At 44.4% G+C, this 25,344-nt stretch overlaps 1 protein-coding gene across 4 annotated transcripts in view; it reads left to right on the top strand.

The window, feature by feature from the left end:
* Positions 1-25,344, top strand: part of tfeb (transcription factor EB) — a 126,143-nt gene that overhangs the window by 48,703 nt on the left and 52,096 nt on the right. The window contains exon 1 of one of the 4 annotated variants that reach the window (XM_060845264.1): positions 11,491-11,569. The exons of the other annotated variants lie outside the window; for them this stretch is intronic. The gene's annotated coding sequence lies outside the window, so the exon portion shown is untranslated. Of the gene's footprint in view, positions 1-11,490; positions 11,570-25,344 lie in introns of those variants that run through there. 4 annotated transcript variants of the gene reach the window in all.

Below are 25,344 nucleotides of genomic sequence, written 5' to 3'. Positions count from 1 at the left end.
AACCAACCAACCCAATCACCCCGTGGCTCAACACTTTAACTCCCCCTCCCACTCCACCGAGGACATGCAGGTCCTTGGACTCCTCCACCGGCAGAACACAACTACACGACGGCTGGAGGAGGAGCGCCTCATCTTCCGCCTGGGAACCCTCCAACCACAAGGTATGAATTCAGATTTCTCCAGCTTCCTCATTTCCCCTCCCCCCACCTTGTCTCAGTCGGTTCCCTCAACTCAGCACCGCCCTCCTAACCTGCAATCCTCTTCCTGACCTCTCCGCCCCCACCCCACTCCAGCCTATCACCCTCACCTTGACCTCCTTCCACCTATCCCACCTCCATCGCCCCTCCCCCTAGTCCCTCCTCCCTACCTTTTATCTCAGCCGGCTTGGCTCTCTCTCTCTTATTCCTGATGAAGGGCTTATGCTCGAAACGTCGAATTCTCTATTCCTGAGATGCTGCCTAACCTGCTGTGCTTTGACCAGCAACACATTTGCAGCTGTGATCTCCAGCATCTGCAGACCTCATTTTTTACTAGTGGCATACCACAAGGGTCGGTGTTGGGTCCACTGCTGTTCGTCATTTTTATAAATGACCTGGATGAGGGCTTAGAAGGATGGGTTAGTAAATTTGCGGATGACACTAAGGTCGGCGGCGTTGTGGATAGTGACGAAGGATGTTGTAGGTTACAGTGAGACATAGATAGGATGCAGAACTGGGCTGAGAGGTGGCAAATGGAGTTTAATGTGGACAAGTGTGAGGAGATACACTTTGGCCGGAGGAATCGGAATGCAGAGTACTGGGCTAATGGTAAGATTCTTGGGAGTGCAGATGAGCAGAGAGATCTCGGTGTCCATGTACACAGATCCCTGAAAGTTGCCACCTAGATTGTCAGGGTTGTTAAGAAGGCATACAGTGTTTTGGCCTTTATTAATAGAGGGATTGACTTCCGGAACCAGGAGATTATGCTGCAGCTGTACAAAACTCTGGTACGGCCACTTGGAGTATTGTGTACAGTTCTGGTCACCGCATTATAAGAAGGATGTGGAAGCTTTGGAAAGGGTTCAGAGGAGATTTACCAGGATGTTGTCTGGAATGGAGGGAAAGTCTTACAAGGAAAGGCTGAGGGCCTTGAGGTTGTTCTCGTTAGATAGAAGAAGGTTGAGAGGTGACTTAATAGAGACGTACAAGATAATCAGAGGGTTAGATAGGGTGGACAGGGAGAGCCTTTTTCCAAGTATGGGGATGGCAAACATGAGGGGACACAGCTTTAAAGTGAGGGGAGATAGGTATAAGACAGATGTCAGAGGTAGCTTCTTTACTCAGAGAGTAGTAAGGGTATGGAATGCTTTGCCTGCAATGGTAGTAGATTCGCCAACTTTAAGTACATTTAAGTCGTCATTGGACAGGCATATGGACGTACATGGAATAGTGTAGGTGGGATGGGCTTCAGATTGGTATGACAGGGCGGCGCAACATCGAGGGCCAAAGGGCCTGTACTGCGCTGTAATGTTCTATGTTCTATATAGGCTCGCACCGCCTGTGTGGTACTGAGAGAGTGCTATGCTGTCGCTGGTGCTGTTTTCAGATGAGACATAATGCTGAGGCCTCATTTTCCCTTGGGTGAATGTAAAGATCCCATAGCACAATTTGGAGTAAGATCAGGGGAGCAATTCTTGGTGTCCTGGCCAATATTTATCCCCTAATCAACATTAAAAAAAAACAGATGATAGCATCATTATCACCCTGATGATTGAGGGAACTTGATGTGTGCAAATTGGCTTCTGCATTGATTCCATTATAAGAGATGATTAGTTAAGGGGCTCTTTGTGATGAACTGAAGTTGTGATGGCGCTATACAAATGTAAAATTTCACCAAAATTCAGAGTTAAAGCACCAACAGGGAAAGAGCAACTGCGTGGATGTGACCAATGCAGTCTGAAGATTTGATTGCGCCAAATCTGGTTTTCTCAGCTTACTGGTGTGATGGGAATCCAGAGCCCCATTAGGAAGTGGGCGGGGTTGTACAGTATTAGTAGGAAACACCATCTTAGCCTCATTTCCCCAGACAATGCCCTGCTTGGTGTAGGAACTCCCGGTGTGGGAATTCTTGGTTTATGCAATTTCCAGAGCATGACTATTCAGTTAGAAATGGGCAGGTTATTAAAAAGCTGAGAAAGTCTAAGCTCTCAGTCATTAGATTACTTACAGTGTGGAAACAGGAAATGAGTTCACACCGACCCACCGAAGCGCAACCCACCCAGACCCATTCCTCTACAATTATCCTTTCACCTAACACTACGGGCAATTTAGCCAATTCACCTGACCTGCACATCTTTGGACTGTGGGAGGAAACCGGAGCACCCGGAGGAAACCCACGCAGACACGGGGAGAATGTGCAAACTCCACACACACAGTTGCCTGAGGCGGGAATCGAACCTGGTTCCCTGGCGCTGTGAGGCTGCAGTGCCGCCCATGTCAGAAGACTTCACAATTCACGGGAAAGAATGAGAATAATCATTGGAGTTGGATTTAAGGATTTCAGATGGAGGTAGTAAATTCTCTGGATGTGAAACTAAAGTGCTGGTGTGGGAATAGATGCAACTTTGATTAACTGCATGTTTAAAGATCTTTCAACTGAATTCTACATTTAGATAGCTTATTTTGTTTTATTGTTATCCTTTTATGTAATAAACTTTAGTTTCATTGTTCAAGAAAATACTCACTAAAAATAGTTTTAGTGAATGACCACTGTGTTAAAAAGATGTTGAGGTTTTAGTCAAGAATGAAAAAAGAATCATACAGTAAAAATGGGTTCAAATGAATCACTTGAACAATATAAAGAGTGTAGGTGCATTCTTAAGAGGGAGATCAGGAAGACAAAGTGAGGATCTGAGATAGCCTTGGAAGATAAAGTTAAGGATAATCCAAAGAGATTCTACAAGTATCTAAAAGCGAGGGAGCAACTAGAGAGAGAGTAGGGTCCTTTAAAGATCAGAGAGGTCGTCTTTGTGTTGAAACTCAGGAGATGGGAGAGATATTAAATGAATATTTTGCATCAGTTTTTACTGTGGAGAAAAATATAGAGGCTGGAGAACTTAACAAAATAAGTATTGTTTTGAAAACACTTCACACAACGGAAAAGGAAGTGCTGGAGGTCTTAGAAAACATAAAGGTGGGTTAATCTCTGGGACTTGATCTACAGTATCCCAGTATGTTGCGGGAAGTTAGCGAGGAAATTGCAGATGTCTTGCAGAAATACTTGGATCATGTATAATTATGGGTGAGGTGACAGATAACTGGAGAGTGGCTAATGTACCTTTTGTTTAAGAAGGGGTGTAAGGAGAGGCCTGGGAACTATGGACTAAATTCCATGATGAGTAAGTTGTTGGAAGTGATTCTGAAAGATAGGATTTGTGTGCATTTGGAGAGGTAAGGAATGATTAGTAAAGTTCGATCACATGGGATTTAGGGTGATCTTGCCACTTGGATACAAAATTGGCTTAACGCCAGGAAGCAGAGGTTGTTTTTCGGACTGGAGACATGTGACAAGTGGTGTTCCACAGGGTTGTTGTATCGCCATAGTCTTACCAGACCATAGGGGCTACTCTCTCATTAGTGAGAAGTGAATGGTGGTGATTTAACCTGCGAGAGACCAAAGGTCTGGCAAGGAAGAGTTTGAGAAGGAGATTCCTTCATGATAACCTCAAACCGGTGATGGGTATTGTACCCATGCTGTTGGCCTCACACTGCTCGGTAAACCAACAATCCAGCTAACTGAGTTTAACCAATTCCTGTTCAACAGGGATCAACACTGCGCCCACTTTGTCATTTATATAAATGATTTGAATGAGAATATAGAAGGCATACCAACATTGCTGGTATAGTGGACTGTGAAGAAGGTTATCGAAGATTACAAAGAAATCTTGATCAATTGGGTCAATGGGCCAAGACTGGCAGATGGAGTTTAATTTGGATAAATACAAGGTGTTGCATTTTGGTAAAATAAACAAGGGCAGGACTTATACAATTAAAAGTAGGGTATTGGGTAGTGTTGTAGAACAGAGAGACTTAGGGGTTCAGGTACATAATTCTTTGAAGTTTGTGTCACAGGTAGACAGGGTGGTTAAGAAGGTGTTTAGCATACTTACTTTCATTGTTCAAAGCTTTTCAATACAGGATTAGGGATGTTATGTTGATGTTGTACAAGATGTTGAGTCCTCTTCTGGATTACTGTGTCCAATTCTGGTCACCCTGGCAGGATATTATTTAACAGGAGAGGGTTCAAAAGGATTTTCCAGGACGTTGCAGGGAGTCGAAGGTTTGAGTTATAAGGAGAGGCTGGATAGGCTGGGACTTTGTTCACTGGAGTGTAGGGAGGTTGAGGGGTGACCTTATAGAGGTATATAAAATCATGAGGGTATAGACAAGGTAAATGGCAGGTGTCTTTCAGACTAGGGGCATCATTTTAGGGTGAGATGAGGAAAATTTCAAAAGATAATGAGTGGCAATTTTTTTTACACAGAGTGGTTCATGTGTGGAATGAGCTTCCAGAGAAAGCGGTGGTTATGAGTTGACATTTAAATAAGTACATGAATAAAAAGTGTTTGGAAGCTTCTGGGCCAGGAGCAGGCAGGTAGGATTGGTTTAGTTTAGGATTAATGTCGGCATGAATAATTGGCCCAAGGGGTCTGTTTCTGTGCTGTATGACCTATGACTGTAAGATACGTGCAGCTTTGCATCTCTTTGTGTCTGTGTCTGGTCAGGCTTGGTAGGGTGGGAGCACAGACACCCAGTAGGATGTCCTGTGAATGTGTCATTGTGGTTGGAAAACAGCGTTCATTTAAGCAGCAAACCTCCAATCTGGGGGAACAGAGGGATATAGGAGTTATCCAAGGATACAGTTATAGAGATGTACAGCATAGAAACAGACCCTTTGGTCCAATTCGTCCGTGCTGACTAGATATCCTAGATTAATCTAGTCCCATTTACAAGCATTTGGCTCATATCCCTCCCAAACTATCCTAATCATATACTCATCCAGGTGCCTTTCTGTAATATGTGCAATGTCCTAAATTCCAGGAGATCCCAACTGCCCTTCACTCACTGTCAATGTTCTGATTTTTAAAAACTTCATCCGTTTTCAAAGACTACTTGTCCTCAACCTTCCACATAATCTCCTCAAGCCTCAGGACCTTCCAAGATCCATGTGCCCCTTGAATTCTGGCCTCTTGGGTTCCCCCAATTTTAATCACTTTGCCATTGGTGGTCATGCCTTCGGATGCCTAACCCCAAAACTCTGGAATTTCCTTCCAAAACTTGCCACTTCTCAGCTGTTTCAGGTGCTTGAAACGTTTGAGCAATAAGCTTTGTTGCCTGCTGTAATATCTCCTTGCAGGGCTCGGTAGTTCTCCTGAGAGACACCATGAGATTATTTGCAATGTTAAAGGTGTTACATAAATGTAAATTCTGCTTTTGTTGTTGGAAGTAGTAAGAGGCTGAGTCACCAGCTAATATTGACTGTTGGAAAATGTTGAAAGAGGAATTTTTTTCTGGATATGTGAGGATTTCATAAACTTTTAGCTCAGGGAATTTGAAGATTCTCAGTTTGTATCGTTTGAATGATGAAGAACAACCTTGCAGAGGATGGATTTGTTGTTGGTGTTTGATCATGGAGGATTCTTTCAGTCTATATTTAACTTTATTCCTGTTTACTACTCTGAAATGCCAGCCAGAATTTCATGGGTCTAATCATAAGGCTGGTTTGATGTTCACATGCAGCTGTGGTTTAGTGGCTAACACTTTTACTTCACAGTCACAAGCAAAAGCACTTCATAACACCAGCAGATGTAAGAACAGATTTAGGCCAATCGACCCATCAAGTCTGCTCCACCATTCAATCGTGACTGGTTTCACCGTTCCTTTATTGTCACTTGGGAAAAATCCTGGAATTCTCTCCCTAAGGACATTGTGGGTTAACTTATAGCACGTGGACTTCAAGAAGGCAGCTCACCACCAGCTTCTCAAGGACAACTAGCGATGGGCAATAAATGCTGGCCAGCCAGTGAGCCCCGTGAGTGAATAAAAGAAATTTCAGATCCCCATTCTCCTGCCGTCTCCCCATAACCTTTGATCCCTTTACTAATGAAGAACCTCGGTCTTAAGTACACTCAATGACTTGGCTTCAACAGCTCTCTGTGGCAGTGAGTTCCATCGATTCACCACGGTATTGCCAAAGAAATTCCTCCTTCTCTCTGTTCTAGAACATAGAATAATACAGCACAGAGCAGGCCCTTTGGCCCTCAATATTGCGCCAAGCTGTGAACTAATCTAAGCTCATCCCCTTACACTATCCCATCATCATCCATGTGCTTATCCAAGGACTGTTTAAATGTCCCTAATGGGGCTGAGTTAACTACATTAGCAGGCAGGGTATTTCACACCCTTACCGCTCTCTGAGTAAAGAACCTGCCTCTGACATCTGTCTTAAATCTATCACCCCTCAATTTGTAGTTATGCCCCATCGTACAAGCTGACGTCATCATCCAAGGGAAAAGACTTTCACTGTCTACCCTATCTAATCCTCTGATCATCCTGTATGTCTCTATTAAATCCCGTCTTAGCCTTTTTTTCTCCAATGTGAAAGGACTCAAGTCTCTTAGCCTTTCTTCATAACAACTTCCCTCCAGGCAACATCCTGTAAATCTCCTCTGCACCTTTTCCAATGCTTCCACATCCTTCCTGTAATGGGGCGACCAGAACTGTACACAATATTCCAAGTGCGGCCACACCAGCGTTTTGTATAGTTGCAGCATGATATTGTGGCTCCAGAACTCAATCCCTCTGTCAATGAAACCTAACATACCGTATGCCTTCTTAACAGCACTATCAACCTGGGTGGCAACTTTCAGGGATCTATGTACATGGACGCCAAGATTCCTCTGTACATCCACACTACCAAGAATCTTTTCATTGGCCTAGTATTCTGCCTTCCTGTTATTCTTCCCAAAGTGTATCACCTCACAGTTAGCTGCATTGAACTGCATTTGCCCCTCTCAGCCCAATTCTGCAGTTTATCCAAGTCCCCCTGCAACCTGTAACATTCTCCTACTGTCCACTACTCCCCCAACTTCAGTGTCATCTGCAAACTTACTAACCTATCCACCTATGGCCACGTCTAAGTCATTTATAAAATGACAAAGAGCACTCATCCCAAAACAGATCCTTGTGGCACACCACTAGCAACCAGACTCCAGGCTGAATATTTTCCATCAACTACCACTCGCTGCCTTCTTACAGAAAGCCAGTTTCTAACCCAAACTGCCAAATCACCCTCAATCCCATGCCTCTGCATTTTCTCCAACAGCCTACTATGTGGAACCTTATCAAAGGCTTCGCTGAAGTCTGTGTATACCACGTCAACTGCCCTACCCTTATCTACATGCTTGGTCACCTTCTCAAAAAACTCAATGAGGTTTGTGAGACACGACCTGCCCTTGATAAAACCATGTTGACTATCTCCAATCAAATTGTTGCTTGCTAGATGATTATAAATTCTATCTCTTAAAATCGTTCCAAAACTTTTTCTACGATAGACATAAGGCTCACTGGTCTATAATTACCTGGGTCATCTCTACTGCCCTTCTTGGACATGGGCACAACATCTGCAATCCTCCAGTCCTCTAGTACTTTACCTGCAGACAATGACGACTCAAATATCAAACTAAAGGTTCCAACTCCTCCTCCCAGAGAATCCTTGGATAAATTCCATCTGGCCCAGGGGACATGTCTACTTTCACTCCTTCTAGAATTGATAACACCTCTTCTTTACTAACCTCAATTCTTTCTAGTTGAATATCTTGTATCTCAGTCTTCTCCTCTACAATAGGCTCCTTTCCCAGAGTGAAAACCAATGAGAAATATTCATTTAGCACTCCTCTAATCTCCATAGGGTCCACACACAACTTCCCACTTCTGTCTTTGACTGGTCCTATTCCTACCCTAGTCACCCTTTTATTCCTCACATAGCTATAGAAAGCTTTAGGCTTCTCCTTTATTCTATTTGCTAAAGACTGCTCATGTCCTCTCTTTGCTCTTCTTAACTCTCTCTTTAAATCCTTCTGAGCTGATCTGTAACTCTCCAGCGCCTCATTGTCTCATCTCATTGTCACATCTCTGCTTAACAAGAGATGCAATTTCTGTAGTAAACCATGGTTCCCTTACCCTGACAGGGACATACCTATCAAGGACTCGCAATATCTATTCCTTAAACCAGCTCCACATTTCCATTGTCTGCATCCCCTACATTTTGTTACCCCATTCTATGCATCCTAAGTCTTGCCTAATCACATAATTGGCCTTTCCCCATCGATAATTCTTGCCCTGTGTCATGTACCTATCTCTTTCCATCGCTAAGCTAAACGTAACTGAATTATGGTCACTCTCTCCAAAATGTTCATCTACAACTAAATCAAACACCTGGCCTGGTTCATTACCAAGCACCAGATCCAATGTGGCCTCCCCTCTTGTCGGCCCTTCGACATACTGTGTCAGGAAACCTTCCTGTACACATTGGACAAAAACTGATCCATCCGACATACTAGAGTTATATCATTTCCAGTCAATGTTGGGGAAGTTAAAGTCCCCCATAATACTCACCCTATTCCTTTCACTCCTACCCAGAATCGATTTGCCAATCCTCTCCTCCACATCCCTGGAACTCTGCGGAGGCCTATAAAAATCTCCAAGCAGTATGACCTCTCCTCTCTTGTTTCTAACCTCAGCCCACACTACCTCAGTAGAGAAGTCCTCATCAAAAGTTCTCTCAGCCACCGTTATACTGTCCTTGACGAACAAGGCCACACCTCCCCCTCTTTTACCACCTTACCTGTTCTTAATGAAAGATCTAAACCCTGGAACCTGCAACATCCATTCCTCACCCTGCTCTATCCATGTCTCCGAAATGGCCACAACATCGAAGTCCCAGGTGCCTATCCATGCTGCAAGCTCACCTACCTTATTTCGGATACTTCTGGCATTGAAGTAGACACACTTCAAACCACTTCGCTGTCTGCCAGCACATTCCTGTGACCCTGAAATCCTGTCCCTGTCCTCCCTACTCTCATCCTCCTGTGCACTGCAACTACACCTCCGGTTCCCACCCCCCTGCTGAGATAGTTGAAACCCACTTGAATAGCACCAGCAAATTTCCCACCCAGGATATTAGCACCCCTCTGGTTCAATTGAAGTCTGTCTTGTTTGTAGAGGTCCCACCTTCCCCAGAATGAGCCCCAATTATCCATGTACCTGAAACCCTCCCTCCTGCACCATCCCTGCAGCCATGTTTCTGAAAGGTCATCCTTCACTCTGAGGCTGTGCTGTCTGGTCCTAGTCTCTCCTACTGGTGGAAACATCTTCTCCATGTCCACTCTATCCAGGCCTCTCAGTATTCTGTGAGCTTCAATGAGATCCCCCTCATCCTTATAAACTCCATTGAGTGCAGGGACCCAGAGTCCTCAACCACTCCTCATATGACAAGCTCTTCACCAGCACATTCTTCCTTCAATACAGAGTCCAAAACTGCTCACGATGTTCCAAATGTAGTCTGACCAGAAACTTATCCAGCCTCAGCAATACATTCCTGTCCTTGTATTCTAGCCCCCTTGGAATGAATGCTAGCATTGATTTGCCTTCCTAACTGCCAACTGAACCTGCCTTTCAACCTGAACAGAATCCTGAACTAAGACTCCCAAGTCCCTTTGTGCTTCAGATTTATGAAGCCTTTGCCCACTTAGAAAACAGTCTTCACCTCTATTCCTCTGACCAAAGTTCATGCTCTCACACTTTTCCACATTGTATTCTATCTGCCAGTTCTTTGCCCACTCTCCTCATCTGTCAAAGCCTATCTATGTGTCGTCTGCAAAATAGCAGTAATGCCGTCAGTTCCTTCATCCAGATCATTAAATATAATGTGAACAGCTTTGGTCCCAACACTGACCCCTGTGGAACTCCACTGGTCACCGGTTGCCATCCTGAAAAAGACCCTTTTATCCCCACTCTCTGCCCTCTGCCAGTCAGTCAATCCCTAACACCATGGGCTCTTATCTTATTTAGCAGCCTCCAGTGCAGCACCTTGTCAAAGGCCTTGTGGAAATGCAAATAGATCCCATCCCCTGGCTCTCCTTTGTCTAACCTGCCCATTACCTCCTCAAGAATTCGAACAGATTTGTCTGGCATGTCCTCCCCTTGATGAAACTGTTCTGACTCCAATTAATTTTACCATGAACGTTCATGTACTCTGTAATCTCATCCTTCATAATGGACTCTACAATTTTAATAATGACTGAGGTCAGGCTAACTGGCCTACAGTTTCCTGTCTTCTGCCTCTCTCCTTTCTTAAACAGGGCCATTTTCCAATCCTCTGACTCTAGGGATTCCTGAAAGATCATGACCAATATCTCTACAATCCCCTCGGCTATCTCCTTGAGAATTCTGGTGTGTAGTCCATCAGGTCTGGGTGACTTATTCACTTTCACACCTTTCAGCTCCCCGTGCACTTCTCCTTAGTGATGGCCACTATACTCACCTCTGGCCCCTGACTCTCTTGAAGTTCTGGTATGCTGCTGGAGTCTTCTACTGTGGAGACTGATGCAAAGTGCCTTTTTCAGTTCATCCACCATTTCTTTGTTCCTCATTAACACTCATTTCCAGTGTCTACTCTTGCCTCTGTCTGACCTTTTAGATATTTATCTCCTTTTACATTACTAGCTAACCAACTCTCATGTTTCATGTTCTGCCTGCCCTTATTGCTATTTAAGTTATCCTTTGCAGGTTTTCAAAGACTTCCTAATTTTCTGACTTCCCACTAATCTTCACCATGTTGTATACTTTTGCTTTTATGCTGTCCCTAATTTCTCCTGTCAGTCCAGGTTGTCATGCCCTTTCCTGAGTCCGTCTCTTCTTCCTTTTGGACATAAACACAAAGTTCAGGCTGACACTCCCAGAGTGATCGAGCACCGCACTGTCGGAGGGTCAGCTCTGAGGGAGCGGGCAGTGTCCCCCCGTCCCTGGGGAAGTGTTGGAGGGTATGCAGGGACAGCAATGGGGGTATGAGCATTTCTCCAGTGGGAGTAAAGGCGGGGTTGTGTTTTGGAAATGTCACTGTCCCGGGACCCGGGAGTTGCTGGGGTTTGGGGAGGGCTCTCCCTGCGGCGGGTTATAGTGAAACCCCCTCCTGGACATGTCCACACTCACCCTCCAGCATTTCCCCGGAGATTCCTGGGACCTACTCTGTAACGTGGCAATCTGTGCCCAGCTGCAATGGCCCGTTTACCCCCTGTCCCTGTCCCTGTCCTCCCAGGGTGACTGACACACAGACTGGGGACAGTCGCAGGATCTCCGCCTCAGGGCGGAGCTCCAGCCAAACTTCCACCAAAACAAACCCACCCTCAGCAGCCAAACCAGCGCCGGCAGCAGCTTTTCCGGGTTTATTTTTGGAGGAGGGGGCTGGTTTGATTTGTCACCTCGACGCAGAGGGTTAACACCAGGAACGGTCAAATTTCCTGTGTCTCTGTGTAAGTATCTGTCAGTGTCTGTGTGTGAGTATGTGTGTCTGTGTGTGTTGTATCTGTGTGTATATGTCTGTGTGTGAATGTGTATCTGTATCTGTGTCTGTGTGTGGGGTGGGGCTTTGTGTCTGTGTGTGTGTGTCTGTTGGGGGGGAGCATTTGTTTTGAAGAGTTGGAAAGTGCTGAGTAATTTGATCATTTAAAAGCTTCCCATGACCTTGTGAAAAGCAGCCAGCAGCAATTCATTTAAGAAGGAGTCAAAGGAAAACGCTTGCCCCCTCTTCATTCACAGCTCCACCAGTTACACCCAGTCAATCTCTCTGTTACAGCCATTGCAAGGTTTTGGAGCGACTGATTAACACTGGAGCGAAATGTAGACTGAGACAGTGCTAAAATTGTTCCTCTTTACAGCTCAAGGAGAAAGGAAGAAAGGAGGTAATTGTTTTATGACGGTCTGAACTGTAAAACAAGAGCAACAGTAAAGTTCAGCTAAGTGTGGTAGCAATCACTTACATTTATATAGCACCTTTCGAAGCTCACCCAAGTGCTTTACAGCCAATGAAGGACTTATGAAATGCAGTTGCTGTTGTAGGAAATGGGCAGCCACTTTTTTGTGCAACAGGATCCCACAGAACTCAAGTACATGATTAAGATAATCTGCTGTCTGTGATGTTGGTTCAGTCACAAATATTGTCCAAGATCCTGGGGAGAACTAACATGGAACCGTTGCATACTTCAAGTCAATCTGAAAGGGAAAATGGAGAATTGTTCTGTTATCTCATCTAAAAGCCAGCAATCCACTGGATGTGTTAGTCTGGGCCTCTGGAGTGGGACTTCAGTCCACAGTTTGTTGCTTCCTGTAGGATTCCCACTTTTTCTCAATGTCCAGAGACTTTCGCTGGGGAAGGCTGTGTCTCAATATTGAGGAATTGGAGGAGTGGAGTAACCTGCGATGTCTTCCACAGTTGACTAGCTAATGTCAGGCCCCTGGAATAGCTGCCAGGTGTAGAGCAGTCACTTGGGATTGGTTGTGGAGAGCCACGATCTCTCCATCCTTAGACAGCTAATGAAGCACAGACCAAGGACCAGATCAGGAAGGGGCCTGGCTCTGTATCATTCAGGCCACGCAGTTGCAGTCAAGGTTAGAAATTAGAATTTGCACTGCACACCGCGTCACCCTTCCCCTCTACCGAACACTGTCTGTGAACCAATCTGGTCCTGATCACATTGCTGCTTGTGTAATCCTGCTGTACATAAACTTCCTGCAGCACAAACTACACTTTCAAAAAGTACCTCATTTGCTGTAAAACACTTGGGGAAATCCTGAGTTTGTGAACGACACCGAATACAGGTAAGTTTCTGTTTTGTTCCATTAGTTCACGTTCTTATTTTAAGAACTGGGGACAGGAATTCAAAGGTAGGGATTATATTACAGAGGGAAAGTTCCCACTTTGCATTAAGCCAGGAGAAGAGTAGGATTTGCCGAGAGGTACTGAGTCAGCTCCTTAGTGTTCCTCCCAATGTTCAGGGGTAACATTTGTGATATTAATTTTTGTAGTCATTGCACTTAGCTGTAATTTGCTTTCTGAAATGATGATTCAAGTTCTTGAACACAAATGTAGTTTGCATAAAGTTAAACGGTTGCATATCCCATATACCCATCAAACACTCAGTGGACAGGGACAGCACAGGCTTAAACCTTTGGGAACGCACCCTGCTGCATCAGTGCAACATGTTTCCATTTTCCACACGTAACAGTTTTTATGTTTGCAGTATGAGATGCTGATGTGGATAATGCCTTGTTAAGCTTTGGGGGCATAATTCCGACTGCAGAGTTTTATTGGAACAGCGTGTTGATTGGAAAATCATTTACAGACATTGATGTACCTGAGTCATGTCCTTAAAAATGTTTAGTCATTAAAATGGGTGGACGATAACTGTGATAATTTGGATATCTGTGAATGCAGTGAGTTGAAAGCCACGTGGGGCAGAATGCTACACGTCTTCCTCTGTTGTACTCATTTGTTATGTTGGGAAAGTTAGTATTGATGCTCCAGTATAGCACTGCTGATGCGATTAAATAGTGCAGTCTCATCTGTTTGATTAGATTCGTGATTAATTTGATTAGATTCCCTACAGTGTGGAAACAGACCCTTCGGCCCAACAAGTCCACCTGACCCACCGAAGAGTAACCCACCCAGACCCAAATCCCTCTAACTAATGCATCTAACACTATGGGCAATTTAGCATGGTCAATTCGACTGGCCTGCACATCTTTGTGACATTGGGAGGAAACCAGAGTACCCAGAGGAAACCCACACAGACAGTTACCCGAGGCTGGAATCGAACCTGGGTCCCTGGCGCTGTGAGGGAGCAGTGCTAACCACTGAGCCAATGTGCTGCCCCACGGTAAGCACCTTTGGTGAGGTGCTTTATATTGTAGGAAATATGGCACAATCTGTAGAAGAGCAGGGGAGTTATCCTTAGTGTCCCGGTCAATATTTATCCCTCAAACAAGTGACAAAATGTGATGTGTTTCTCACAATCACTTGTTTGTGGGAACTGGATAAATGGAACTTGATGCCTTATTTCCTTTTTATAATAGTGTCTATGCTTGCAAAGTGTGTTGTTGACCGTGAAACATTTTTGAGCCCTCCAGTAATGTTGTAAGGTGCTATTTAAGTACAAATCATTCTTTATTTCTCTGTGCTGAACAATTTCCCTCAAACTTGCTTCTGCAACAACTACATTTATGTAGCATTTTTAAGGTTGTAAAATGTTCCATGGTGTTTCACAGGAGCGATTGTCAAATAAAATCTGATAGTGAGCCACATGAGGAGACATCAGGACGGGTAACTGAATGCTTGTTCCAAGAGTTTTATAGGAGGAGGCAGAGATCTTTTGAGAAGACAGTTTAAAGGTTAGGCCCAAGCAGCTGAGGCAAGGTTACTGATGGGGAGAGCTGCGTTAGAGCAGCATTGAGATTTTGACAAGTTTCAGGCCTGGCAGGGCTGGGGGATGGGGGTGGTACCAAGTAGAAATCTGACAGAATAGAGTAACACTTCATTCCCAATTTGATCTGGAATTCAACAGTGTTCACACTAGGAAATGTTTTGCATGTAACCCAGATCCTAACATCCAAGAGACTCTCTGTCCTTGCGTTACAGAACTTCTTGTTGGTTCTGTTAGAATTCCAAGAAATTGGAGGTGTTCTTAAGCATGTTGCTATTCAAGATTTGTTAGAATTGGAAACTGAGAAATCTGACATTGGCTGGGAGCAGGAATTGGAATTTTACTCATTGCCCCTGGCTCTCTGTGACATGTTGCTGTAATGTTTGTGCTGACTTAACTGAGACACTGTGCAACACCCAGTCTCCCTCAGCCCCACCCCCTCAAAAATCTGGAGGTGTCTTTGTCATACTGAAAGTGTTATTTTCTTTGTGCACAGATATTGGGTTCAAACTCTCCAGTCGCTGGTGTGTTTTCTTACTTGGGTTATGTGCACCTGCCACCGTGCTAAATCTTTGAAAAACTAATTTCTTTCCCCCAGCTGCCTGTTTTGCCATACTGCTGATTATCACTGAGTGCAACTTCCTCTATGTAGGTTGAAAACTAAAAAAAGGTCTCGTTGATTTTAAGAAGAGGAAGTTGCTTAAATCTGATGGGCCAGAAACTATTCGATGTTTAAAAGAACAAAAGAGAAGTACAGCATAGGAACAGGCCTTTCAGCCTGTCAGGTCTGTGCCAATCAGCATGCCTCAACTAAACCAAAAAAAACCAAACCTTCAGGCCTTATTCCAGAAGCTTCTTAAATGTCACCAAGGTGCATACTTCACCAGCTCTTCTGACAGCACGTTTCAGGCTCCTGCCACACACTGCATGATAAACTTCCCTCACTTAATGATATTTTGAGATTCTTGTTAGAGAGTCATTGAGAATCTGAATTCCAATCTCTCTGCATTGACCCTTCCTTTCAATTCATTTTAAAAATTTGCTTCTCTTTTCCAGTCTGCAATCTCCAATCTCTCAATCTTTGGTGACTGTTCTTGTTTAGGTCAATGGTGCTCTGTACTGCTGCGAGATCTTACTGTGCTTTTCAGTTTGAAGTTTACAGATTTATTCATACTTCCTTTTCCCCTTGTGTTCAAAATATCTTCTAACATATTTCCCCAGACTTCAAAACAGTGAAATTTCTTACATCCCTTCTCAGTCTGATTGACATGTTTTTGAACCTCTCACTCCCCGTTGTCTAATTTCCTAATACTGAAAAGAAACACTTTGATTTTTATCCTATCCCGCCTTTCTCATCCTCAGACAAACCGAGGCACTTTGTAGCTGATGGAACATCTTCTGAAATGGAATTCTCTTGCAGTGGAGAAATGTAACAACCCATTAGCACAAAGCAAGATCCTACAAACAGTAATGTGAGAATTAGCCAATCATCTGTTTGAAGAACAGAAGCCGAGGAGAGGCAAATATTGCTCAAAGAAATCCTGTTCCTCTTATTCACAGGGATACCCATCACAAACAAACCCTGTACTTGCATCATTTAACACAAACATAGCAGGATAGTGACATCCCTGTCTGGATTGGTTTTGTCCTTTTTAAAAGTCATAACGTTTTACAACACAGAAAGAGACCCTTTTGCCTATTGTGCCTGTGCTGGTCATCAAACACCTATCGCATATTTTATTTTCAAGCACTTGGCCCATACTATTGTATGTTGTTGGCACGTTCTGAACCCATTGACATTAAGAACAACTGGAGGAGCTGACTCAGTGCAGCATGAGATGGAAAGTGGGACTTTACCCAGTCTGTGTGATTCTGTGCCACCCTGAGCTAACCCTTGCTGGGCTGGTGAGTCACGAACCAACGTGGATGTCATTGGCTGAGCAGCGTTTATTGTCCATTCTCATTTACTGAGAATGTTGTAGTCAACTACCACTTGAACCATGTGCAGTTCATGTGGACAATGCTGTGAAGGAGGGAATTTCAAGATTTTGGCCCATGGACAGTGAAGGAGCAGTGATATATTTCTAAGTCAGGATGGTAAGTGCCACAGAGGGGAACTTGCAGGTGGTGGTGTTCCCATGTCTCTGTTGTCATTGTTCTTCTAGATGGTAGAGGTTATGGGTTTGGAAGGTGCTGTTGGAGGAGCCTTGGTGAGTTACTGTACCATCGCTAATGGTGATGAATCTTCTAACCAGTCTGTCTTACTATTGACACATTCCTCTCACTCTGGCCCGCAGCCCTAAACCATAACTGCATGTAATCTATGAAGATAAAAGTACTGTGGGAATAGGAGGACATGACATGGTTGGAATAATTAAGTCAGGAAGTGATACATGCGGTTCCCTGTCTAAGAGGAAGACTTCCTGTTAATGTGGTATTCTGGCAGTGTCCTGATAACTTTTCAAACCAATTCTTCATTTCTTACCAGAAGTGATTTCAAACTGTTATAAACAGAGGCAGTGCAGCAGTGACTCCCTTTTTAAAGGGTATGGAGAGATTAAGCAGAAGGATTGTCAAATTGTACACGGAACTCAATGTAGATAGACTCAAGACAATGGGCGTTTCTCACAGCGGAGGTCTGTTGATGCACAAAGGCAAAATAATTCAATATCCATTTGTGTGAGAATTCAGCCGCAATACGCAGTTAATTGTGAGGCAGTTGTCAAGAAAAAACACAGTTCTGCAATGTTTGATTATGAAGCAATGCGAGTGTATTTTAACTTGCTGTAACTCAGTAGCAAAGCCACGTTGGAAGTGTTAACTTCTGGTTCTGGGTCTTTTCTATTGATTCAGTGAACAAGTTCGAAGAGTTTTGAGATTCTGTGATGTGAGCAGAAGCTGAGTGGAGAAATGCATTGAAGATTACAGATGGAGGATGGTTTAGATTTTGGGTTTTAGTGAAGCCTCTAGTTTTGTACTCATCAGGACACTGCCAGAATACCACATAAACAGGAAATTAACTTTTTTTATTTGTAAGAGAGGAGAGTGTTGGTTGGCAAGTGGAATCTGGTTGTTGGAGATGTTGCCATAGAAAATATGGCACTTAAATGATTGACTGACAGTTCATTGCCAAGCTTTGTTTACATTTAAACCAGGCAGGTTGACTTTGATTGCCCTGAAAAGCGACCCAGAGAATGGCTGCTACCTGTTTTGTTGAATTTGATACAAGGACAATGTGTAAACGTGTCTTCTCACACAGCACATAGTCTCTGAGTGGTGCTTGACTTTCCAACGAGAGTGAAATAATCTCAGTGATGACTATACCTGTCAGAAAGAAATGGGAGTCAGTCAATCCAAAGGCCTGTTCTCATTGAAGATTCTGTTCTTCCTTATGTTCTGGTTGACTTCATTTCCAAGATCAGGTTACTAAAGAGTAACACCTTCAGCAGGATTGGTACAATCATGTTCAAGAAATGGATTTTATTCAAGTGATGGAACAAATCAGAATCTGTTGCCACTGGTTGATGGGTCAAGAATCTTCACCTCTCATTAAGTACTTATGGAAAGAGGCATTGATGGGAAACCAGCCAGTAGCAGGTTTTGAAAGAATTGTACTTCACAACCTCAGGAGATTGGGGTGTGGAATTAACCACCTTCCTCTCTCAGACATTTGGTGCAGACTCTATTGCAGAGAACACTGGAGAAACTCAGCAGGTCTGGCAGTATGTGATGAGAGAGAAGCAGAGTTAACGAAGGGGGTTAGAACCTTACTTCTGACAGAGGCGGAGCAAATGGTGTAGAGCCTAGTGAAAAAGACAAAGGAATTGTTAATGGTGGTGAAAAAAATGTAAAATGGGTGTCAATTAAAGTGAGAGGAGGAGAGAATGGGTCCATCGACTAAGAGCAAGGTAAATGTGACAAGGCAGGGGGTGGGGAGTGAGCGAGTTTGTAGGGAACAGAATGTAAGGGAAAGGTAGGACAGACATGATGTAGTCATTGCTATGAAGTTGTGGAACTCAAGCTTGAGACCTAAGGCTGTAAGGTTATGGATCATCTACAGCCTCGAAGCAGGCTATTCGGTCCATTGAGTCCACACTATCCCCCCAAAAAGCATCCCATCCAGACCCACTCCCACCCCCACATTCTATTCTACCCCTGGAACCCTGCATATACCTGGACAGTATGAGCAATTTGGCATGGTCAAACCACCTAACCTGCACATCTTTGGGCTATGGGAGGAAACCCACACGGACATGGGGAGAATATGCAAACTCCACATAGACTGTTGCCCAGGGCTGGAATCAAACCTGGGTCCCTAGCTCTGTGAGATAGCAGTGTTAACCACTGAGTCACTGTCCCGAAGTGGAGAATGAGGTGTTGCTCCTTCAGCTTGTTCTGGAACGCTGTAGCAGGGCCTTGGAGGGAAAGATTAACATTGGAGTAAGGTGGTTTATTGAAATGGTGAACAACTGGAAGATTGGGGTCATCTCTATGGATAGAGCGAAGGTGTTCTGTAAAGTGGTCACCCAGTCTGTGTTAGCTCTCGCCAGCGTAAAGGAGACCACGTTGTGAGCAGTTGACCAGACTGAAAGGAGTACAAATGAATCACTCTTTCACCTGGAAGGTGTGTTTGGGCCCTTGGGCAGTGAGGAGGGAGGAGGGGAATGGCCAGAAGTTACACCTTCTGTGATTGCATGGGGAGGCACCATGGGAGAGTGAGGAAGTGTAAGGAGCGATGGAGGAGTAGATCAGGGGATCATGGAGAGCATGGTCCCTGTGGAGTACTGACTGTGAAGATGGGTTTGGTGGCGATGTTGTACTGAAGGTGGCAGTAATGGTGCAGATGATCCTTTGAAAGTGGAGACTAGTGGGTGAAAAGTGAGGATAAAGGAAACCCTATGTTTGATTTGGGAGGGAGGGGGAATGGAGGAGGGCAGTATGACCCTATCACTGCAGAAGCTGGATCAGATGCAGCTGTGGCCTTGTGGGGAAGAGTTGGGTGGTGGTGGATGGGAAAAGGATCATGTTGATGCATTCTCAGAACAAATGTGATGGGGATGGAGAAACTGGGAGAATGGAATGGGATCAGTTTTGGAAACAGGTTGGGAGTCAGTGGGTTTGCGGTGGATATTGGCCAATCCTGATAAATGGAAACAGTTATGTCAAGAAAAGGGAATGGGAGAGTCAGAGATGGACCAATTGAAGGTGAGAGAAGGATGGAAATTGCAAGTGAAACTGAATAATGTTTCCAGTTGTAGTCTCGATGGGCTGAATGGCCTCCTTCTATGCTGCAGAATATCTGGGACAGAATGTCCCCAAGTGCTTTGAAGCCAATAAAGTACATTTCAAGTGGAGTAATTTTACAACAGCAAGGCTGCACAAACACTAACTTGATAACGGTTAAATAGTCTATGCCTGAGACATTGATTGGGGGCAGATTTGTTCAGGGATAACTTCCATGCATTTTTTTTTGAAGGGGTAAAGTTTAGGATCTTTACCATGTACCTGAGAGACCAGGCAGGACCTCGGTCTAACAGCTGATCCAAAAGCCAGAGCCTCCCAACGTGCTGCACTTCCTCAGCGCTGCACTAGATTACCAGATGTGATTTTTATGTCTGGAATGGGACTTTAACTCTCAACCCTCCAGCTCAAAACAAAGCTTACCTGCACTGATAGGGTTAGAGAGGGTGTTCTTTCCTCCCAGTTATTGTGAGTTGTCAGTTGCTGGTCCAGGGGTTGTGTTCTGCTAGGGGACCAGTGGGGATGAAAGATTTGTGGATGAGGAAACATGTATTCTTAGCTCCTTAATCCATCAGCTGGGGAACACTGTCAACTCAATTTTGCTTGTTTATTTTTGATGGAGTGATTTGATTTTCATAGAGTGAATAGGAATTATAATTGATGCTTTTCGTATTTTACATTGAATATTGTTTTTTCCAAACAGAACATTATTCCCATTTATTTGCATTGCCATGTTTTGATTGGTTTTACTCAGCAACTCTTTGTCCCACTCCTGGTGATGGCTTGAAAATTTGACACTTTACAACACTCTCTTCATCATTGTCAATTGGGAATGGGATACACTGAGCCTGTTCACTGAAACACTAAATCATCTTCAGTGTGGAAAACTCTTGCTGAAGTGAGTGGAAACAAGCAAGTGGGTAAATGCTGTTTTTCCAAAACACTGCTTACACAGAACTTCAGAGTGTGGGATGAATACAGCACTGTTCCTGCAACACATCCCAATTCAACTTGTCTTTCCTGGCATGTGGACTGGCTGCAGTTAGGTCACTGGTGTGAAGGTCCGACGTCAGTTGCTGTTGTCATTTCCAGGCACAATGATTGCACTGTTGTGGCGTTGATCTCTTCTGCCTTGCATGACTATATTGTGCTGTGCGCCTCGAGCTACTTCTGGCTTATCCACATCACCCCAACAGCTGAAAGTTTCATGGCAATGTTACAACACAGGAGGCCCAGCTATCCCATCCTCCAACTGCTGGTTCCTTGAAAGAGCAATCCCATCAGCCCCACTCCTCTGAAGCTTCCCCACAGACCTGCAAATCCTGTTTCTTCAACTGGTTAACCCTTTGGTAACTATCCATTGTTGAAAGCTCCTGTTGATCCTGTTTCCATTTCAGACAGTGTGTTCCAGATCACTACCAGCTGCTTATCCTCACCCAGCCCATTATCTAAAATCTGTGTCCTCTGCTTTCCCAGGCTTTAGTCAAGGGAAACAATTTCTCCTTATCTATTCTATCAAAACTTTTAATAATTTTGAACGCATCGATGAAATCTCCCATGCTCTAAGGAAACCAGTGTTACCTATGATTACATGGGACACATGATACCCTAGCCCTAACCCTATTGCAGGCCATTTGGCCTATTCAGTCCATGCTGGTTTGTTTAACTTCCCATTAAAGGCATTGGTATGTATCTCCAGTTTCTCAATGTAACTGAAGCCTCTCATCACTTGTACTATTCCTGTGTGAAAGGTGTGTGCCCAGAATTGGACCCACTGCTCCAGTTGAGGCATGTTAACCAGTGATTTATAATTATTTAGCATAATTTCCTTGCTGCTGTACACTAAATCTAAATTAGCGGAGATGCTAAGTGGGTCAGATAAAGAGTGGTTAACCACAGCATATGTGATCGAGCTTTGAATGTGTTAAAGAGAGGAGAGTCGATGTGATTTATGTACAAGGACCTCCCCAAAAAGCACCAGATAAAGCATCACTTAAAGATAGTTAGAAGAATTAAAGGCCATAGGGGAACAGAAGCAATAAGGATATTTAGACTGACCGAGTGATGGGAAACAGGGAACAGTAATGGTGAATCAGTGTTTCTGAGACTGGAGATTGATTTATGCAGAATTGCCAAGGGCTTGGCATTTGGAAAGCTGCTTTACCTGATCCATGTTAATGATCTACACTTGCCTGTGTCAATGTCAAAATTTGCAAATGACAAAACATTTGAGAGCATTGTGGATTGTGAGGAGGGATAATGATAGACTCCCAAGAGGATATATGCAGGTTGGTGGATGGGAGAAACATAGTGGATGAAATGTAACAATGGAGAAGTGTGAAAATTTTGGTTGGAAGAATGAGGAGAGGCCATATCAAATAAAGGGTACCATTCTAAATGGGTACTGGAGCGAAGGGGTTCGGGGATATGCGTGCACAGCATTGAAAATGGTAAAGCAGGCTGAGAAAGTGATTAATAAGGCACATGGAGCAGTACGGTGGCTCCCCCAACGCCAGGTTCGATTCCAGCCTCGGGCAACTGTCTGTGTGGAGTTTGCACATTCTCCCCGTGTCTGTGTGGGCTTCCTCTGGGTGCTCCAGTTTCCTCCCACAGTCCAAAGATGTGCGGGTTGGGTGGATTGGCCATGCTAAATTACCCATAGTGTCCAAGGATATACAGGCTAGATGGACTAGGGGAATGCAGGGTTACAGGGATTGAAAAGGGATTGGGTCTAGGTGGGATGCTCTTCAGAGGGTCAGTGTGGACTCAATGGGCAGAATGGTCTGCTGCCACACTCTGGATTCTATGATTCTATTCTATGACCTTCATAAATTGAGGCATAGAGAATGAAAGCAAGGAAGTTATCATGATCCTTCATAATGCAGCAAGCTGACCTCAGCTAGAATGTTGTATCCAATTCTGTGGGAGAATATCAAACTGTTAAAAAGTTCTGGGATGATTGGCTAGATCTTCCTGAACTCCCTCCTATGAAGGTTCTCCAGTCTTTAAAAATGGTCGACCGGGACAGGAATTGGAGGTCTTAATCCCATTCCCGAATGATCGTATTCCCTCTGGTAGGGGAAATTTGATTCACACTGATGAGAATCCTGAGCCCAGCCAGGCCATTTGGAGCTGCATTTTATGGAGAACTTACCCAGCCATCAGTAAAGTCAGCTCTAAACCAACCAGCTTTAATAATTGCCCGCCTGCTGTCAGTGCCCAAATTAAGCAGAGGCATGTCTGACCCTCCATGAGAGATGTCCAATCTTCACGGGCTGCTGGCCTGTCTGATTGGCTGAGAGCTTGAGCAGTCAATGGTGCCACAACTCAGTAGTGGACACTGCTGGAACTGCAGGCTGGCCTCAGGAGAAGAGAAACTCGGATCCCAGACCCTTGTCAGGAGGTAGTCCCTAAGCAAAGGAGGTTGGATGGCCAGATTTTTGAGACATACTGGGGAGATACAAAGCTGGGTAGGAAGAAGTGCATGCACAGGATGGCAGTAATATTGATTTGTAAACATAAAGTCCTGGCTGAACACACAGCAGAAGGTCAGAGGGCTGCATGGTTTACCACTCCATCAGATAATTTTGCAATATATTTATTCCCACATGGGATGTGGCTGTTGCTGGCTGGGTCAAGATTTATTGCCCTTCCCTAGTTGCCCTTTGAGAAGGTGGGGGTGAACTACTGTCTTGAACTGCTGCAGTTCAACTGCTATAGGCAGACCCACAATGCCCTTAAGGAGGTCATTTCAGGAATTTGACCCAGTGACATTGAGGGAACAGCAATATACAGTATTTCCAAGTCAGGAAGGTGAGTGGCTTGAAGGGGAACGTGAAGGTGATGGTGTTCCTATGTATCTGCTGCCCTTGTCCTTCTAGATGAAATAGTTGTGAGTTTGGGAGATGCTGTGTGGATCTTTGGTGGATTTCTGTAGATGGTACACTGCTACTGAGTGTTGGTGGTGGAGGGAGGGGATGTTTGTGGATGTGGTGCCAATCAAGTGAGCTGCTTTGTCCTGGATGGTGTTGAGCTTCTTGAGTGTTATTGGAGCTGCATCCATCCAGGCAAGTGGGGAGTTTTCCAGCACCCTCCTGACTTGTGCCTTTTAAGATGGTGAACAGACTTTGGGGACTCAGTCAGGAGGTGAATTATTTGCTACAGGATTCCTAGCCTCTGTGTTAAGAGATGATCAGAACTACCTTTGACCATTAATAGTGTCTTTACTGCTATCTGCTGAGGTACAACTTTTCAAAATTGCCAATTGGTGGGCTCCGCTGTGACCTTTCAGTCTCTAAATATTTTGCTGCCGATTCTTGACTGTGTAGGTGTTGATTATGTTGTAGCAATTGTTGGGAGTTGTGCATGATGCAGGATTTCACTGAACGTCCATCCAAGAGTAAGCAATTCACATGTTCCTTTTGGAAGTGATGAGTATGGGGATATCTGGAGTCAATATACATGAACCCAAATTACAGAGATGTCTAGAACCCGGGCTCAGTGTTTATATACTGGCAGTTGTACGTTATTGAACCTTGCTCATTAATGATGTGCTTTATGGATGTAGTTAGCCATTAAAGAAGAACAGCAGTAGTTCAGCTGTGTCTGGCACTACCCCCTCCCCTTATACACACCATGAAATCCCCTCAGCTGTACCCACCTCCCCACTAAGATCTGAAACTGACTCTCTCACCCCACCCAAACGCACTGCCTGAAAGAGCAGTGGAGGAAGTTTTGATTACAATATTCAAAAAAGGAATGGGAGAAATAACTTAAGTTAGAAACATTTGAGGGCAATGGGGAAAGAATAAGGTGAGTGGGGTGAATATGATAGCTGAGAGCCAGCACAGTTGGGAAGGGTTGAATGGCCTCCGCTGCTGCTTTGCCTCTGATCTCACTGGGAAAGCCCTCTGATTTCGAGACCCTATTTCAAGTAGACTGCAGACCACTCTCCCTCCCGCTCTAACCTTTGTGCTGGTTCACGTTGTAGCGATTCCGTCTGCTCTGGTATCTCCTCTGTCCCTTTTCAAAGACATAGTGTCAACCCTTTCCAGCCTAATCCGTATTTGATGTTACCAACTAATGCTCAACCTCCAACCTGTTGTTTGCTGTCCAAAGCTCTTAAACACAGTTTCCATAAGAAATAGAAGCTGAAAGAGGCCATTCAATCCCTTGAGCCTGCTCCGTGTTCAGTACAATTATGGCTGGTCTTTGATGTCAATTCCACAGGTTGGTCCCAAAATAACTATATAATTAGATTACATTCCCTCAGTATGGATACAGGCCCTTCGGCCCAAAAAGTCCACACCGACCGTTCGAACAGCAACTCACTCAGAACCCCACCCCATATTTACCCCTGACTAAACCACCTAACATTATGGGCAATTTAGCATGGCCAATTTACCTAGGAGAAAGTGAGGACTGCAGATGCTGGAGATCAGAGCTTAAAAATGTGTTGCTGGAAAAGCACAGCAGGTCAGGCAGCATCAAAGGAGCAGGAGAATTGTCGTTTTGGGCATAAGCCCTTCTTCAGGAATTTACCTAACCTGCACATCTTTGGACTGTGGGAAGAAACCGGAGACACGGGG

The sequence above is a fragment of the Hemiscyllium ocellatum genome, chromosome 26, assembly GCF_020745735.1.
Source record: "Hemiscyllium ocellatum isolate sHemOce1 chromosome 26, sHemOce1.pat.X.cur, whole genome shotgun sequence".
NCBI lineage: Eukaryota > Metazoa > Chordata > Chondrichthyes > Orectolobiformes > Hemiscylliidae > Hemiscyllium > Hemiscyllium ocellatum.
The sequence above is the reverse complement of the archived record's forward strand: the minus strand, read 5'-3'. Positions and strand labels throughout refer to the sequence as shown.